The 17,430-nt window shown below is 40.9% G+C and overlaps 1 protein-coding gene and 2 long non-coding RNA genes across 10 annotated transcripts in view; 2 read left to right on the top strand and 1 right to left on the bottom strand.

Annotated features, from left to right (window-relative positions):
* LOC131438683 (muscle calcium channel subunit alpha-1) overlaps window positions 1–17,430 on the bottom strand; it is a 1,458,253-nt gene that overhangs the window by 1,241,509 nt on the left and 199,314 nt on the right. The window lies entirely within an intron of this gene.
* LOC131438689 (uncharacterized) lies at window positions 4,557–5,942 on the top strand. Its single transcript, XR_009230973.1, has 4 exons — window positions 4,557–4,890; window positions 4,946–5,042; window positions 5,100–5,166; window positions 5,228–5,942. It is a non-coding gene; the product is annotated as an uncharacterized LOC131438689 (long non-coding RNA).
* LOC131438687 (uncharacterized) lies at window positions 9,806–10,972 on the top strand. 2 transcript variants are annotated; one of them, XR_009230972.1, is made up of 4 exons: window positions 9,806–10,013; window positions 10,069–10,165; window positions 10,223–10,289; window positions 10,351–10,972. It is a non-coding gene; the product is annotated as an uncharacterized LOC131438687 (long non-coding RNA). The 2 variants fall into 2 exon arrangements; XR_009230971.1 differs by having other exon boundaries at window positions 9,806–10,165.

Below are 17,430 nucleotides of genomic sequence, written 5' to 3'. Positions count from 1 at the left end.
TACCGTCATGCTTTGCTGTTGCAAATATTATATATTAAGGATGATCTGCTATCATTGTAAACGAAACCTCTCAGAATTCCGTGCGAATTGAAATCTCCCAGAATCAATCGTGGAGCAGGGAGGTCTAAAATCATTAAAATTGTAACATGTTTCGAACAAAGCAAATACATCACATTTTTGACTATGCAACAAAACCTTAAATGAATCAAGTTTTGGCATGATGCTTTGACAATTCCACTACAGGACAGTGATTGAATAATTTGCGACGGATGATAAATTATTCATCAGATGATACAAAACCGGAGAGAACTGGCCATTGAACTGATAAATGTTTCAAAAAAGTTCTAGCTATTGGAAGGAATGCCGTTATGATGGTCTTTAGAGGTTTAGAAATATTGAATGCTGCGAAAATCCATTCTACAATTTCCGAAAACCTGAGTAATCCTGATGGTTGCTGTGAAACGGAGCCCACTGGATCATTGTCTTTTCTTGTGCTAGTTCCTGGATTGGTTTGTGAATTTGACAAACCAGGAGGCACAGGTTTTCTTTTTAATGTTGGCTTTTTAGATTTAACACGGGAATCTTTTTTTGAAGGTGTAATTTAAGGTGTCTTTTTGGTATTTTGTGGTTTGTTAATCTCCCCTTAACAGACCCTTGAGGAGTGACAAACGAGTTATCTTCACTATTTCCGTCAGAGTCAGATTCCTCTGGCTCCGCAAGATTTGAAAACCTTTTTGGTTTCCAAAGGTGGGACATCAATGATCGTTTGAAGCATTTCTGCAAATGTGCGCTTAGACCGTGCTTTAAAGAAAGCCTGATTTTGTCTTTACGTAACTTGTATGCAGCGCAAACTGAAATATCATGAGGACTCCCCCCACCTTTTTCAATATCTTCATCGCAAAGATTATCCTTATGAGGCCCTTGACATTTTATACATTTAGATTTATTACTTTATTATTTATTTATTTTTTTACAGTTCGTGCAATTCATAACATGAGGTACGAAAAGTCGAACAGGAAGACGAATTTTATCGATATAGACCGCAAATGTTACTCGAAACGAATCTAAGGGACGATAAAACTTAATTTCTTCGACATTAGATGCTGAGTACAATTGCTTGCACTCGAGTATTTTAACTCCCTCAAGCATGGAGTTTTTAAAACAACCAATTCCAAATTTAAGTAAATCATCAGCTGTCAGACTTGCTTCAGTGACAACACCGTCAATTTCCACCCCCTTCGATGGAATGTAAACTCTATATTCAACAGCAAATAATTTACAGGTTACAATATCGTTTGCCTGTTTCAAATCGTTAACAAGTTTACGCATAACAAGTTATCTTTAGCCCATTGCACCACCGCATTTTTATCTACCATTAACAATACCAAAAGCTCCGCAAGCGTCATACCAGGTTTTAAACATATAAATTGAACATCATCAGCAAACATCTGGATACCGCAGTTTTTCAAAACGTCAGGAAGCTCGTTGATATACATTGAAAAATGAATGGGTCCAAACACAGATCCTTGAGGGACACCAGAAATAACCGACACTATTTCTGATATAGAACCGTGGCAACACACAAACTGCGCTCTCCTTGATAAATATCATTTTATCAATGCCTGTTGATGGAAGAGATATCGATGTGTGCCGCAAAAACGTAGATATGGATATTACGTCTCATATAAAGTTCCTGAATTTCATTTGGATCTGCCTTCCGGTTCCGGAATTACAGGGTGATTTGCACCAAATATGTTAACATAATGTCACTCACTTTTCTCGGAGATGGCTTTGCCGATTTTCACAAACTTAGATTTAAATGAAAGGCCTGGCAGTCTTATACAAAGTTAATGAATTTCATTTCACTTATTTCGACTTCCGGTTTCGGAATTACATGGTGATATGCAACATAAGTGTGAAAATAATGCACCGAAACTGTGAAAAGAATATCATTCATTTTTTGGAAATGACTTCACTGAATTTCACAAACTCAGATTCAAATAAAAGGTCTATTGGTTCCATACAAAGTTCCTGAATTTCATTTGTATCCGACTTCCGGTTTCTGAATTACAGAGTGATATGTATCAAATATGTAAAAATAATGTCACTAACTTTTCTCGAAGATAGCTTTACCGATTTTCACTACCTTAGATTTAAACGAAAGGCCATACGGTCTTATACAAAGCTTCTAAATTTCATTTGGATTCAACTTCCAGTTCTGGAATTACAGGGTGATGTGAAAATAAAGCACCGAAACTGCGGAAATAAAGTCACTCAACTTTCCCGGAGATGGCTTCACCGAATTTCACTAACTTAGATTCAAATCAAAGGTCTTTTGGTCCCATACAAAGTTCCTGAATTTCATTTGGATCCGACTTCCGGTTCCAGAATTACTGGGTGATATGTAACAAAAAGGTTAAAATGATGCACCGAAACTGTGAAAATGTGTGTCACTCACTTTTCTCAGAGATGGCCTCACCGAAATTCACAAACTTAGATTCAAATGAAAGGTTTCATGGTTTTTAGTGAGATTTAGTGAGATCATTGCAGTACCGTTTTTCAAAGTATAGTTTATCGTTATGTACCACTTTCTGTCATCTTTCTGGTAAGACTCGGATACCACGTTTGAAAAATTCCTTTTCCTCAGATTCGACGATTTTTGGTGGTATCGTAGTTTTTGAAACTGACCTGACAAGTTATGCGTCAGTGATGCCAAGGTGGCAGAAATCCAAAAAATAAATTTATTTTTTTCCTGCACTGTATTAATTTTTTTGAATTCTCAGATAAGTGAAGGATTTCAGTTTAAAGTATTACAATTTTTTAACAAGAAATAATCTCTCCATATCCTCTCAAAGATAGGGTATTGAAAACTTTCTTTTCATCCTACCATACAAAATATATAACGAAATGATGATGTTGTGCGATTAGAGTTCTATATAGGTAGGAAAGGGCTGCCACTGTTCAATAGTATTTGATTCTATAGCATTTTTTCTCTACTTTTCAAAAACCATTATGCGATCCTGCACATCTCTGTACCTTAAAGGTTATTTTCAATTGTTTGTGGGGTCGATAATAAAAATCACAAAGACAAGGGCTATACTTTTGTAAATGAAGTCGGTGCGAGTAAAATTTAAATAAACAGCTATATGATAAATAAAATCAGAATATTTATAACATAAACTAGCTGACCCATCGAATTTCATCTCGTCAGAAGAATTGTCAAAAGACTAAGTGGTCAACGTTTCTCTTCATTATTTTTCTGATTACTTAACCTACAATCAACGGAATTCGACACACACTCGCTTTAGCTCAAAAAGAACAAAAACACCCCCGAAGATTAATGTGAAAATATGTAATACCTCTGTTAAGCGAAAACTGAAAGAATACACTGATTTCTATTCTGAACAGTCCGTTTTAAGGAATTACTCATACGTAAATGTTCACCCGACAGAACCAACTTCGAAGCAGTTTCATACACACAAAAAATTTCTATTTTTGTGTTCGGTAATAATTTTTCCGGCAACGATCTATAAAATATTATTTTTACTGACAGTTACGAAAAATTTATTCAACTTACGGTCATCTGTCAAAGAACTACTGAATATCGGAAAATCCTATGTAAAAGTTACGATTATTTATTATTTACTGACACGTTCTGTGAACTCTGAAATGTCATTTCTCTTGACGAACTCAGTGGAAGTTTTACCAATATTCGGAAAATTAATAAAAAATAATGAAGAATTTCGGTAATCATCACTATACATTCAGCAGAAATAAAGATCTGTCAAATAACATAATTTTCGGACTTAAAGAAGTGAAAATTATAGATTTGTAGAGAAAAAAACCTGTTTTAATCCACCTAGTGGTGTAATGATGCCTTTCTCATATCAATCATACTATCATATATAATACTGTGGTATTCTTCAAAATATTTTTCTTCGATTCTTAAAAGAATAACCGAAATCGGTTTGTTTGACGGTCTACTGATAAAAACTATCAATTGGAAAACATTTGAGGTCGATTTAGAAAATTTTTTAAGTTTTTTCCCCATTTTCAGTGATGGTATACTATTTTTAACCAACTTTACCCTATATTTCCGGACCCGGAAGTCGGATACGCATGAAATCCAGAAATTACGTATGGGATGACGCAATGACCAATACTATTCATCTGACTCCATTGAACACAATTCATCAACTGATAAATGATATCAAAACTTCTTCTACAACGGTTTTCTAGAACAGTCATTGAGTCATTCATCTCGTTTTCGCTTGATGCCAAACCTAACCCAGCAAACACTATAACTGCTGTCAAACCGTTTGTTTGAAGTCAGTTTCGAACCTAGTTTCAACGTTGTTGAACTGAAAATCGAGTCAGTTTCGAACCTGGTTTTTAAATAAGTTTTACTCAAACCCCCGTTGCTAAGTGCGAAATAAACACAGTTTCGTGAAAAGTGTTTGTTTATGAAACTACCTTGGGTCAGTTTCAGATTTTTCAAGCGAAAACAACATTAGTAAGCAATAATTTGTTACACATTTGAAATTATGCCGACAAAAATAGAAAATTATTCTCGGAGTGCCGATTCAAAGTCATCTAACGCTTGACGCAAATTTCCAACTTCCTTTTATCATCGTCACCCGATCGTCCGATAGACACATATTGATGATAATAGAGTGGTCTCTCTCATGCACACTCCCCGACCTTACATACGATTAAAACTGAGATGTATTCATATCCACTTCATTGTGGTTCGAACAAAGCCTTCGAACGGTTCGCGATCAAGTGCCGGTGAACAGAGGCACTAAACGTGTCGAGTGCGGTTAGACAAATTCCAAGCGAGAAACAAATCCAAGCACACGCTACATGAACTTAGACGGTGCATGAAAACAGGTAAAGCCACTGGAATACTCGCCTTTCACAGATAATAAGTGAATCATTCTCAAAGGTGCAATGAAAATCACGTGTGCGTCAACACTCACACGATCCTAACCATTTCGATGTTCATTGGGCATAAAACGAAGTGATACCTCGTGGCAAGACAGGTGAGACATACCGTCATTACATGCAACAATTATCATAGTCCGTCACTACATTTCCAGTGAACAGTTTCTTTCATGTGCATCAGATCAAGATAGTGACGTGAAGCAAACACAAGGCTCAAATCAGGTAATCTATTCACTACTCGCTCTAGAAAACGGAGACTCAATTCAGTTTCTCTTCAATTCAGAGCCTTTTATGTTAGCCCGCTTCTGTTAAACCTGCGCTAGTCCGTTCTATAGAGGCCAGTGTGCGTGAACCGTGCACCGAGAGACCAAGCTGTGATCGCTCTGCTCAACAAGCAAATTGTTCAACACACAATACGGTACGAAGATCCAAACACGGCGTAGCTGAATTAACGCGACAGTCTCCAGGATCGCATGCATCGGAGGCGCGAGACGGCTCGGAACAAATGCATCTGAAGTGACAAACGGGAATGTAGAGTCATCAGTAGGAAAGGATCGACACCGACGTGCTACAAACAGCGGTGATTAATAAGTGTAGGAACCTGAGGCCGGTGTACATGAATCAATAGAATGATAGTTAACAGGAATGGATTTTGATAGTTTTAAGCAGCATGTCACGCATTAGTTAAGTAAGCGCATTGCATGATTAGATAGGTTTTGGTGAGTCTTTATGAATTGTTGGAGTTACACCATTCGCACCAGTGAAGATAAATAAACCATTACATTGGCGCCCAACGTGGGGCCCGATAACTGGAAAGAGAGGCAACCTATCAACAATAACGAAGACGTCAGCAGAAGTAAAAATGACAGAGGCTCAGACATCATGATAATCTGCTGGCAATGCGAAAATCCTGGGCACACTTACCCTAGATGTCCCAATCCAAAACGATACCTTTTCTGTTACAGCTGTGGCAAAAAAGGTTGCACCACACGCAATTGCGAGGTTTGTATATTGCGCTGGAAACAATTGGAATCTCAGCATTCGGAAAACTAAAACTGGGAGAACCAACAACGAAGGGCATGTGTTCTCCCGAAAATGATAAAATCCCTTTATTAAACGATATTCCAGCATTCTGTAAAGCAGACTCCATAGTCATCGACACCAGCAACAATGACAATCGTCCATATGCAAATATTACCATCCTTAATCGAGAATTCAGAGGACTCTTAGATAGCGGAGCCACCTGCAGTCTTATTGGGGGAGCGTTCTCAAAAATAGCAGACGAATTAGGACTAACCAAGTTCCCAGTCAACGGAGAAGTGAGAACCGCAGACAACTCAGCTCACCCCATCTCATTCTTCTCACATGTACCGATCTCTTACAACAATAAAAACGCGACACTGCCATTACTGTTCATCGAGTCAATGCCGCCAATCCTTATTTTAGGAATGGACTTCTGGTTCAAGTTCGGCATAAAAGCAACAGTCTGTGGAATCAAATCCTACTACAAAAGTGAGCTATCTAATTTCGAAACATTGTCAACCCAGGAAAAGACTACGTTGCAAGCAGTAATTCACACTTTTCCAACCTCTGAGAACCAAGGGCAGCTAGGAAGAACCACGATATATAGCCATAATATAGACACAGGGAACTCACCTCCATTTAAACAAAAATATTATCCGATGTCCAAGTTCGTTTTAGATGACTTAAATAAGGAAGTGGACCGGATGCTCAGTTTAGGAGTCATAGAAGAGGCAAATTGCTGTCCCTGGAATAATGCTACGGTTGCGGTCAAGAAAAAAGACGGCTCCATGAGATTATGCCTAGACGCTAGGAGGCTAAACTCAATTATAACACAAGAAGCATATCCTATTCCACAGATAGCCTCTATAATAAATAACCTGAGTGGTTCGAAGTTTCTCTCTTCAATAGATCTAGAGTCAGCCTTCTGGCAAATACCATTGGAGCCGGCATCAAAACAAAAAACCGCCTTTACCATTCCTCAGCGAGGCCATTATCAGTTCACCGTATTTCCCTTCGGACTCTCAACGGCCAGTCAAGCGCTTTCTCGTCTCATGAATCGACCTGGAACCACAAGTCTTTGTATACCTTGATGACCTGGTAATAGCCACTGAAACATTCCAAGAACATCTTGAGCTTTTGCAAAAGGTTGCGCAGCGATTGAAGAAGGCCAATCTGACGATCAATGCCGAAAAATCAGTATTTTGCAGAAAACGTTTGAAATATCTGGGATACATCCTAGATGAGGAAGGTTGGCACGTTGACCAGGACAAAGTAGAAGCAATAAACAAATTCCCTACACCGACCAATAAAAAGAAAGTACAGCGATTCATCGGGATGTGTGGATGGTATAGAAGATTTATTAAAGATTTCTCTGAAATAGCGGCATCATTAACTGAGCTTACAAAAGTAAAAACGAAATTCAAATGGACGGAAGGGTGTGAGAAAGCGTTTCAATCATTGAAAGTACACCTCACTACGGCACCAGTTCTGGCCACTCCAAACTATTCCAAACCTTTTGCTCTTTCGTATGACGCGAGCGATATCGCCATAGGAAGCGTATTAACGCAGGACCATGATGAAGGGGAGAAGGTGATTTGCTACTTTTCGCAAAAGCTTTCATCAGCAGAAAGGAAGTACTTTGTGACTCAACGTGAGTGTCTGGCGGTAATACGATCCATCGAAAAGTTCCGAGGATATCTGGAGGGAACCCATTTCACTGTGTATTGTGATCACTCAAGTTTAACCTATTTGAAAACAATGAAGAATCCCACCCCGCTTCTAGCCCGGTGGATCCTCCGAATGAACGCTTACACATTTGACATAAAATTTCGAAAAGGTTGCTCAAACATAGTTCCGGATTGCCTGAGTCGTGTTGAGATAGTCAATGAAATAAAAGATCTGCAAGTGCAACAATCAGGAGATCCTTGGTACGATAAACTTTCAGAGCAAGTTCGATCAGACACTGACAATTTTCCAGACTTCAGAATCATAGGTGACCACTTGTACAAAAACTGCGTCATGAAAGATGAAACGGGCGGAAAATCTCACCGATGGAAAAAAGTCATTCCGACGCACCTACGTCAGGAACTCATGCATCGATACCATGATATTCCTACAGCAGCTCACCTGGGGAGCGATCGCACGCTTCATCGCATCCAGAGAGACCATTACTGGCCTCAAATGGCAGCAGATATTCGCAAATATGTACAATCCTGTGATGTTTGCAAAGCTAGCAAAGCAACTAACATAACTTTGACACCCACACTAGGGAATCCCAAACCTGCTCGGTTACCCTGGGAGCTAATTTCAATCGACTGGGTAGGTCCTCTTACACGCTCAAAAAAGGGGCATACAGTACTTTTGGTTATCGTTGACTGGGTAACTAAATTTGTAATAGCGGAACCGTTTCGAACAGCAAACGCCCAAAAAATGACAGATTTTCTAGAACATTACGTTTTCCTGCGATTCTCAACGCCAAGAATCATCGTCTCAGATTCTGGTTCACAATTCCTGTCCCAAACGTTTCAATCATTACTGTAACGATACAACGTAACCCACATGAGAACAGCGTTTTACACCCTAATGTGCAATGCAGCAGAACGTACCAACCGCACGCTAATCACCTGCATAAGATCTCTCTTGGATACTGACCAACGTGACTGGGACGTCAACATACAACAAGTAGTATGTGCAATCAACACGGCAAAGCACGAAGCTCTAGGCTGTAGCCCGTACTACTGCAATTTTGGAAGAAATCATGTCCTGTTTTCGGATCTGTATCCACTTGCCAGACTTAATTCCAGTGACGACCCAGTGGAGGCACAACGAACTCGGATCGCAGCCGCACAGAACATTCAACACTTTGTATTATCAAGAATAAGGCAGCCCACGACAAAAGCAAACAGCGATACAACCTTCGAGCTCGAAACCAACGGTTCTCCGTGGGAGACATAGTCTGGAGGCGATCATTCGAGCTGTCCAGCGCAGTCGAACATCGAACAAAAAAGCTTGGAGCGAAATTTATACCTTGCATCGTGCGACAAACTCAAGGCTGCAATAACTACCTGCTAGAAGATATAAAAACATCTAAAATGGGAGTCTACCACACGAAGGACATCAAAACGGACTGAAGATGAGAAATGCTACAATCTCCTCGCACTCCAAATATCAATCACCTCAACAACAAAATGCTCGCTGGACATTCACCTAATGACAGCTCAACTCCAACACCAAAACTAAATCTATATAAAAAACAAATCAATATAACACAACGATCTAATGCTGCTCAGTTCACTATAGATTCATAATGTATTTTCTCGGCGCAATTTCTGGCGCCCAACAATTAAATTGTAACTCTGATGTTGAAGACACGATTAAATCCAGATACAAGTTAGTACAACTAAGATGTAGAGTTAAAGATATTCCGCAATCATAACTGCGGTGATAAACGATTTCTTGAAATGATATGTCACAAAAACGTGATACTAGAATTATGATACCGATAGCTAATAAGAACTGTGTTGAAGTACCGTAACCAAAATATCGCAATGCTTGATTTCCATGGAGGAGCAGATCTGTTCGAGATTGCATTAACATAAAATCAATCATCCTTTTCAACATCAGATCGTCACCAAACTAACGAAATTTTTGCGAACGTTACCCTTCGCAAAAATTTCGTTGCCGTTACACATTTGAAATTAGGTCGACAAAAATAGAAAATTATTCTCGGAGTGCCGATTCAAAGTCATCTAACGCTTGACGCAAATTTCCAACTTCCTTTTATCATCGTCATCCGATCGTCCGATAGACACATATTGATGATAATAGAGTGGTCTCTCTCATGCACACTCCCCGACCTTACACACGATTAAAACTGAGATGTATTCATATCCACTTCATTGTGGTTCGAACAAAGCCTTCGAACGGTTCGCGATCAAGTGCCGGTGAACAGAGGCACTAAACGTGTCGAGTGCGGTTAGACAAATTCCAAGCGAGAAACAAATCCAAGCACACGCTACATGAACTTAGACGGTGCATGAAAACAGGTAAAGCCACTGGAATACTCGCCTTTCACAGATAATAAGTGAATCATTCTCAAAGGTGCAATGAAAATCACGTGTGCGTCAACACTCACACGATCCTAACCATTTCGATGTTCATTGGGCATAAAACGAAGTGATACCTCGTGGCAAGACAGGTGAGACATACCGTCATTACATGCAACAATTATCATAGTCCGTCACTACACTTCCAGTGAACAGTTTCTTTCATGTGCATCAGATCAAGATAGTGACGTGAAGCAAACACAAGGCTCAAATCAGGTAATCTATTCACTACTCGCTCTAGAAAACGGAGACTCAATTCAGTTTCTCTTCAATTCAGAGCCTTTTATGTTAGCCCGCTTCTGTTAAACCTGCGCTAGTCCGTTCTATAGAGGCCAGTGTGCGTGAACCGTGCACCGAGAGACCAAGCTGTGATCGCTCTGCTCAACAAGCAAATTGTTCAACACACAATACGGTACGAAGATCCAAACACGGCGTAGCTGAATTAACGCGACAGTCTCCAGGATCGCATGCATCGGAGGCGCGAGACGGCTCGGAACAAATGCATCTGAAGTGACAAACGGGAATGTAGAGTCATCAGTAGGAAAGGATCGACACCGACGTGCTACAAACAGCGGTGATTAATAAGTGTAGGAACCTGAGGCCGGTGTACATGAATCAATAGAATGATAGTTAACAGGAATGGATTTTGATAGTTTTAAGCAGCATGTCACGCATTAGTTAAGTAAGCGCATTGCATGATTAGATAGGTTTTGGTGAGTCTTTATGAATTGTTGGAATTACACCATTCGCACCAGTGAAGATAAATAAACCATTACAAATTTTGATATCCATTCGAGCACGTGGTTCGAAATGACGAATCACATCCATCAAGTATACATGTGAAATCTCGACACTAAATATCTCGTTGCGCGCCAAACAATTTTTCAACGATCTAGTATTCTTTCCTTCCACGTCCAAGCACTTATGCAACTCGTTGCGTGCCAAACATCAATCGTAAATCTAGCAATCATTGGTGACTTTTTCAGTGGAAAATTCCATTGTCCATACAAAATAACTTTATTGGTTTTTCCCACTTTTCCGGTCAGTTTTCCCAATTTTTTTGATGTACGAACCCGGTGGGGGTAAAAACTGATCGAACAAAAAAAATCATCTCATCCGTCCATCCGTTCTTACGTGATGCGATTACGAAGAATGGTCTCTGCATTTATATATATATATATATATATATATATATATATATATATATATATATATATATATATATATATATATATATATATATATATATATATATATATATATATATATATATATATATATATATATATATAGATAACATAAAACACCTATATAAATGTTGTTGTATAAATCTATTCATAGACGCTGGAAATAAATTAGTAGCGTTTTTTCTGCTAAGTTTCATGGTATTTAGTGAGATTTAGTGAGATAATTGCAGTACCGTTTTTCAAAGTATTGTCCATCGTTATGTACCACTTTCTGTCATCTTTCTAGTAAGACTCGGATACCACGTTTGAAAAAATACATTTCCTCAGATTCGACGAATGAATCGATCCAATTTTTGGTGGTATCGCAGTTTTTGAAACTGACCTGACAAGTTATGCGTCATGGATTGCAGCAAATGGCAACCGTATGGAACAATGTCTGATAAAAAATGGCGGCTGGGGCAGAACTTTTCATTGCAGCGATTACAAAAAAAGGCGGGTGGGTAATGTCAGCGACATAACTGGATGTCGTGAATACGAAAACAACTGACATGTTCCTTAACACTTCCAAATATCAATTAGTTGATCAATTGTATGAATTATGCAAGCACTCCCCTTTTTCACTATTAGAATTTGAAACGATGCACCTAAACTAAAATACAGATTAGTTACATTAAACATACTGAAACACAAATATTCTGAAATAATTAGTATAGCTATTTATAATCAAATAATGGTGGCTCTGAAAAAAACCTTTTATGAAGACGTTCGTGTTGTAGAGTGATGAGTTGAATTCAAATTCCGATGGATGCCACTGACTTCCGTCATCTATTTCCAGGCTGACCTGTTGTCCGTGGATGCGACACTTATATGGTTTGTGTAGGAGTAGCGTTCACAACCGATTATAATCTTCCTATGAAGAAAACATTACTTCGCTGTGTTGATCAATGATACAATAGGCCTGTGATATGAAAAGTATGATCAATACAACAGATCAATACATGTGCCTCCAAGGGTAGTAGCTTGTGAAGGAGCAGATTCCATATCCAACTTTATATAGTTGCTCATGAAATCAATGAATTTAGTATTATCTTGTTTTGAGGCATCTATATTGAAATCCTTCACAACTATCATCGGCGTAAATTTACGTAAGTATAAAGATAAATTACGCGTGATGAAACATTGCTTCTCTTTGTAGGTTGGATCTGGCGGAATATATAGAACCGCCAACAGTATTTTTATGCCATTCGGCGTAATATCAATTGCACATATGTCACCGACATTGTCAATGAATGAATGAGGAACCGATATTTTTAGAAAGTTTGCCTTCAATCGAGGAGTTCATCACTATGTATTTATTGCTCACGTTAAAAAATTATCTGTCTCTCACTCTTAGTGGGTACATTGTGGTGTTAAGAAATTCTATCCTTTCGCAACATTAAAGTTGGTACTTTTTCAGAAGTAAAATACAGTTGAATAATACGCGGCAACCTTGTTTCGAGCGAAATATTTCGAGACGACACTCATACTAGTATAAGGATCAATATTTTCTTTTTCGATCTCACGATCAAAAGGCGCCCCATACTAAAGTATTCACGGACCACACCGGATTTTTTGGCTGTCTTTTCACTGGTTTTCGGTGCCATCGTGCTAACGTTGACGTGCGTTCAGAATAGCTGTTTTACGTAAATGACGATAGCTTCCACAAGAAACCCCATTTTATACCTGCTACAGCAGAGCCGTAGAGACAGCCCCTTTGTCAAAATTCGAACTTCTTTTGCGCTTTATGCCCTGCCTATTCGCAGAACGGGAAACAGCGAAATGGTATAAAATAGAGAGTTAGTGCGGCGGCAGCCAGTATTACTGAGTTAGCATCCTAGCTGTTAGCATCGTTTCGTGGAATTTTGACGAAGAAACACACAAAAGAAATTGACTGGCCATGGCAAAGGAGGCAAAGTTCAGGGAAAGGCAAAGTCCCGCTCGAAATGTGCTGATCTTCAGTTCCCAGTTGGCAGAATCCATCGTCTGCTCCGGAAGGGAAACTACGCCGAACGTGTCGGTTCCGGAGCACCGGTCTATCTGGCGGCAGATGGAGTACTTGGCTGCCGAAGTGTTGGAATTGCCGGTATCGCTGCCCGTGACAACAAGAAAACGAAAATCATCCCTCGCCATCTGCAGCTGGCCATCCGTAACGACGAGCAACCCGTCCTTTTCAGGACGACCACATCATTGTGATAAAGAAATATTTAAGATTGCTTTAAGTTTAGCCAGTAGTGATTCGCCTGGAAAGTAGAATGAGCAAATCCAGTGGAAACCTTTGTTCTAACAGTTTGTTCATTTTTGTTTTCGGCTCCATACTAAAGTATCACGACAAAAATACAGATTGATCTGTATACGTGGCAATTCTGTTTCGCACGGCATATTTTTAAAAGTCACCCATACAAGTAATGTGAAACCTTTATGGGCATTTCAAAAATTTCTAATTGATACTCATTGAATACCATTTAAAAAAGATTTTGCTGTATATGAAATGAATTAATATTGAACTGGAACAAAATCAGAGCTTTTGAATGTAGGTCATTTGCATATTAATTTATTTTCATTTTTAGCTGAATAATTTCAATATTGATTCATCTTAATAGCATGCGCATTATAAGGACTACATAACACAAAAACTCAATGAAAATCTTCTTAATAAAATCTGACGATTGAAGTAAATTAAATTCATTCGGTTTATGGCTTTCGGGTATATGTATGAGCAACATACACATTACAAAATGAGTATTATATCATATATGGCTGTTATGATGACAAATTTTGAAACGAAAATCATCTTGGACATTTTGGATTCTTTCAATTTACAAGTGTATGCGTTTCAAACAAATTTTCAATGATATTCATACAAATCAGTTTGTTTTTGACAGAGGGAAAATTGAATTGCCGACTATTAAAACCATCTGAAAATCGTTATGGGGATCGGATGAAGCAAAAACCATTCAGTTTGTTCTTTCAGTGTAGTTGGGTGGACGATGATATATGGTTGTCTTAATGTGATAATGTGATATAACATAAGATATCAGCTGGTTTTCAAAGAAGGGCGAATCTAACATGGACAGCAAATGAAGAAAATGTCGTTAATGTTTCGACTTTGGTATCAAATCCTATTTAGAAAGTATCGTATATTATCAGATCAATTTTTAATTAGTGGATGAACAGTTGCTTTATCTTTGAAAGGTATGCAAATGTTATCACTTTTCTTCTATATAGGCTGAGTAAATCAACATAAAAAGAGTTTCACCCTTCTCGATTTGTTTACTTCTATGCTTCCTGTATGACACACACACACACACACACACACACACACACACACACACACATACACACACACACACACACACACACAGGGCAGCAGGTACTAGTCCAAAGGCTTAACGACCCCTCCCCATGGCCACTGCGAGCTAGGGGGCCTGCCTAGGATGTGGTGGGGTTCGGCAGTGGGCTTTGTTGAACTTCTATAAAAAGCTGCATGTGTCCGCAAGTAGGCCCTAGCAAAGCGACTGTATACCGCTCAAAGCACACAAGCCCAGCAGGAGTGCCAACCTGCACATCAGGTTCGATACCAGTAAGACCCTGATTATTATATACTGGCCACGGCGAACAACAACAGACATGATGCGGATAACGGATCGGATGACGATGATGGGCTGACATTCGTGCTATTCTGTTCCCTGAGTAAGGAAGGGTGATACCGACTTGAAACGGCGAGCGGGCCAACAGTACGTCTGCCTCCGACCCGTTAAAACTTTGGCAGGACTCCGGGTACGTTCAATACTCGCACCAATTAAGGTGAGTAGTAGGCCCAGTTGAGAGCACTCCTGGCTTACGCTGATCCGGCTTTGGACACGAGCCCTATGAAGGTACGTGTTCAACCCTCGCTAGGCCTCCCAGATCGCAAAGATAACCTAGGGATCATAAGTGACTACTACAACGAGTGGAGATAGTGGCCCGGAGTGGGAACCCTGAAGAATGGAAGTAATTGAAATCGAAGTTGAGAAAGAAGTAAAAAATCCGTTTGTCAAGAGTGGCTTGGTGAGGACACCGCCGCCTCAAACCCAGCAGGCTCAGCAGCAGTATAGCGCGTGGACGAAACCACCACAACCACCGAGGGTAGAGGCAGCGAAAAAGTTGGTGGACGAGCTGCACGAGTATGTGGATAAGAGAAGTAACGTGCACAAAGACATCAAGGCGTTGGTGATTAAGCTCCAAGGCGCTCTTGGATCAGCTGTGAAGGAGCGAAAAAACGTAGTGCAGAGAGCAAAAGCCGGGGAGAAGGAGTTGTTAGCGGCAAAAACTGCCTTAGAGGCACGTCGCGCAGCGAAAATGCAAAGGGGGCAGAAGCCGACACAGCTACGAGGGAGGTCAACAAGGCGAGTAGTGTCCCTCCTGGGGTGCAGTCCACGCCCTTCTTCACACCGAAGAGGCCAAGGGCAACCCCTGGAGATGTCAGACCAGGTGGTCCCAAAAGACACAAGGATGTCCGTGTCACTGGAGCTAAACCACCACCAGAAGCAACCGACGCGGTAAGCAGCCGCACTGAATGGCAGGTCGTCGGCAAAAAGAAGGAGAAAGCGAGCAAGATAAAACCGCCCAAAAAACGCAAGGTCGTCCGGACGAGGAATAAGAGCGAGGCTCTCATCGTCAAAGCGAGCGACGACTCGTACGCCGAAGTCCTACGCGCTATGCGGATGAACCCGGATCTTAAGGAGCTGGGGGAAGGCGTGCAAAAGGTCAGGCGCACTCGTAATGGTGAGATGCTCCTCGAGCTGAAAAGAAACCCCAAAGCAGGCAGCATCTCGTACAAAGAGCTTACCGAGAAAGCTCTCGGAAACAAGGTGGAAGAGCCTTGTGCCCGGAAGCGACTCTCCGGTGTAAAGATCTGGACGAGATTACCACGGAGGAGGATGTAAAATTAGCCCTGAAGGAGCAATGCGAGCTAGGAAAGGTCCAGATGACCATCCGTATCAGGAATGGACCTGGCGGCACCAAGGTAGCCTCAATTAAGCTGCCAGTAGATGCAGCTAACAAAGCGTTGAAAGTGGAGAAAATGTGTGGGCTGGTCTGTGTGCCCACTGAGCGTTTCCCAGCTACCGGACGTGTGCTTCAAGTGTCTGGGCTTTAGTCACTTCGCACGTAATTGTCAAGGGCCGGATAGGAGCAAACTATGCAGAGGGTGTGGCGAGGAAGGTCACAAGGCAAAGGATTGCACGAAGCCTCCGAAATGCCTAATTTGCGCTGCCACGGGGGATAACAAACACCCTACAGGCGGTAGCAGATGCCCAGCCTTCAAAAGAGCGAGTGCAATGAAGTCCCAGTGGAGATAGTGCAAATCAACCTCAACCACTGTGATACGGCTCAACATCTTCTGCGGCAATCTTTTGCGGAACATAGATGCGATGTTGCGATAATTTCGGAGCCATACCAAATTCCACCCGGAGATGGAAACTGGACATCAGACGGAGCCAAAACAGCAGCGATATGGGCAGTGGGAAAATACCCCATTCAAGAAGTGGTGCACTGCGCGGATGAAGGGTTTGTTATAGCCAAAATCAACGGAGTCTTCATCTGTAGTTGTTATGCACCTCCACGATGGACGATCGAACAGTTCAATCGGATGTTCGACAAACTAACGGAAGAGCTAACCGACCGAAGACCAGTAGTAGTAGCTGGTGACTTCAATGCCTGGGCGGTCGAATGGGGCAGCCGCCTCACGAACTCAAGGGGAAGCAGTCTTCTGGAGGCCCTAGCTAAGCTGAACGTTGATCTTGCCAATGACGGTACCACCAACACCTACCGTAAGGATGGTCGAGAGTCCATCATAGATGTCACTTTCTGCAGCCCGGGAATGATAAGGAGCATGGACTGGACAGCGAACTTCAACAAGGACGTATTTGTGGAAGCACTGAGGCTCGAGCCCAACACAATAAATCTCAGCGCGGAAGAGCTGACTGCAACACTATCACGTGCGTGTGATGCAACCATGCCTAGAATGGGAAAACCCAGAAATGGGCGACGTCCGGCGTACTGGTGAAATTCGACGATCGCTGACCCGCGTGCACGTTGTCTACATGCCAGGAGAAGGATGCAGAGAGCTAGAAACAGTGGCGAAAGGGAGG

This window comes from Malaya genurostris, chromosome 3, assembly GCF_030247185.1.
Source record: "Malaya genurostris strain Urasoe2022 chromosome 3, Malgen_1.1, whole genome shotgun sequence".
Taxonomy (NCBI): Eukaryota; Metazoa; Arthropoda; class Insecta; order Diptera; family Culicidae; genus Malaya; species Malaya genurostris.
Note: the sequence above shows the minus strand (reverse complement) of the source record. Positions and strands in the feature narration are given on the sequence as shown.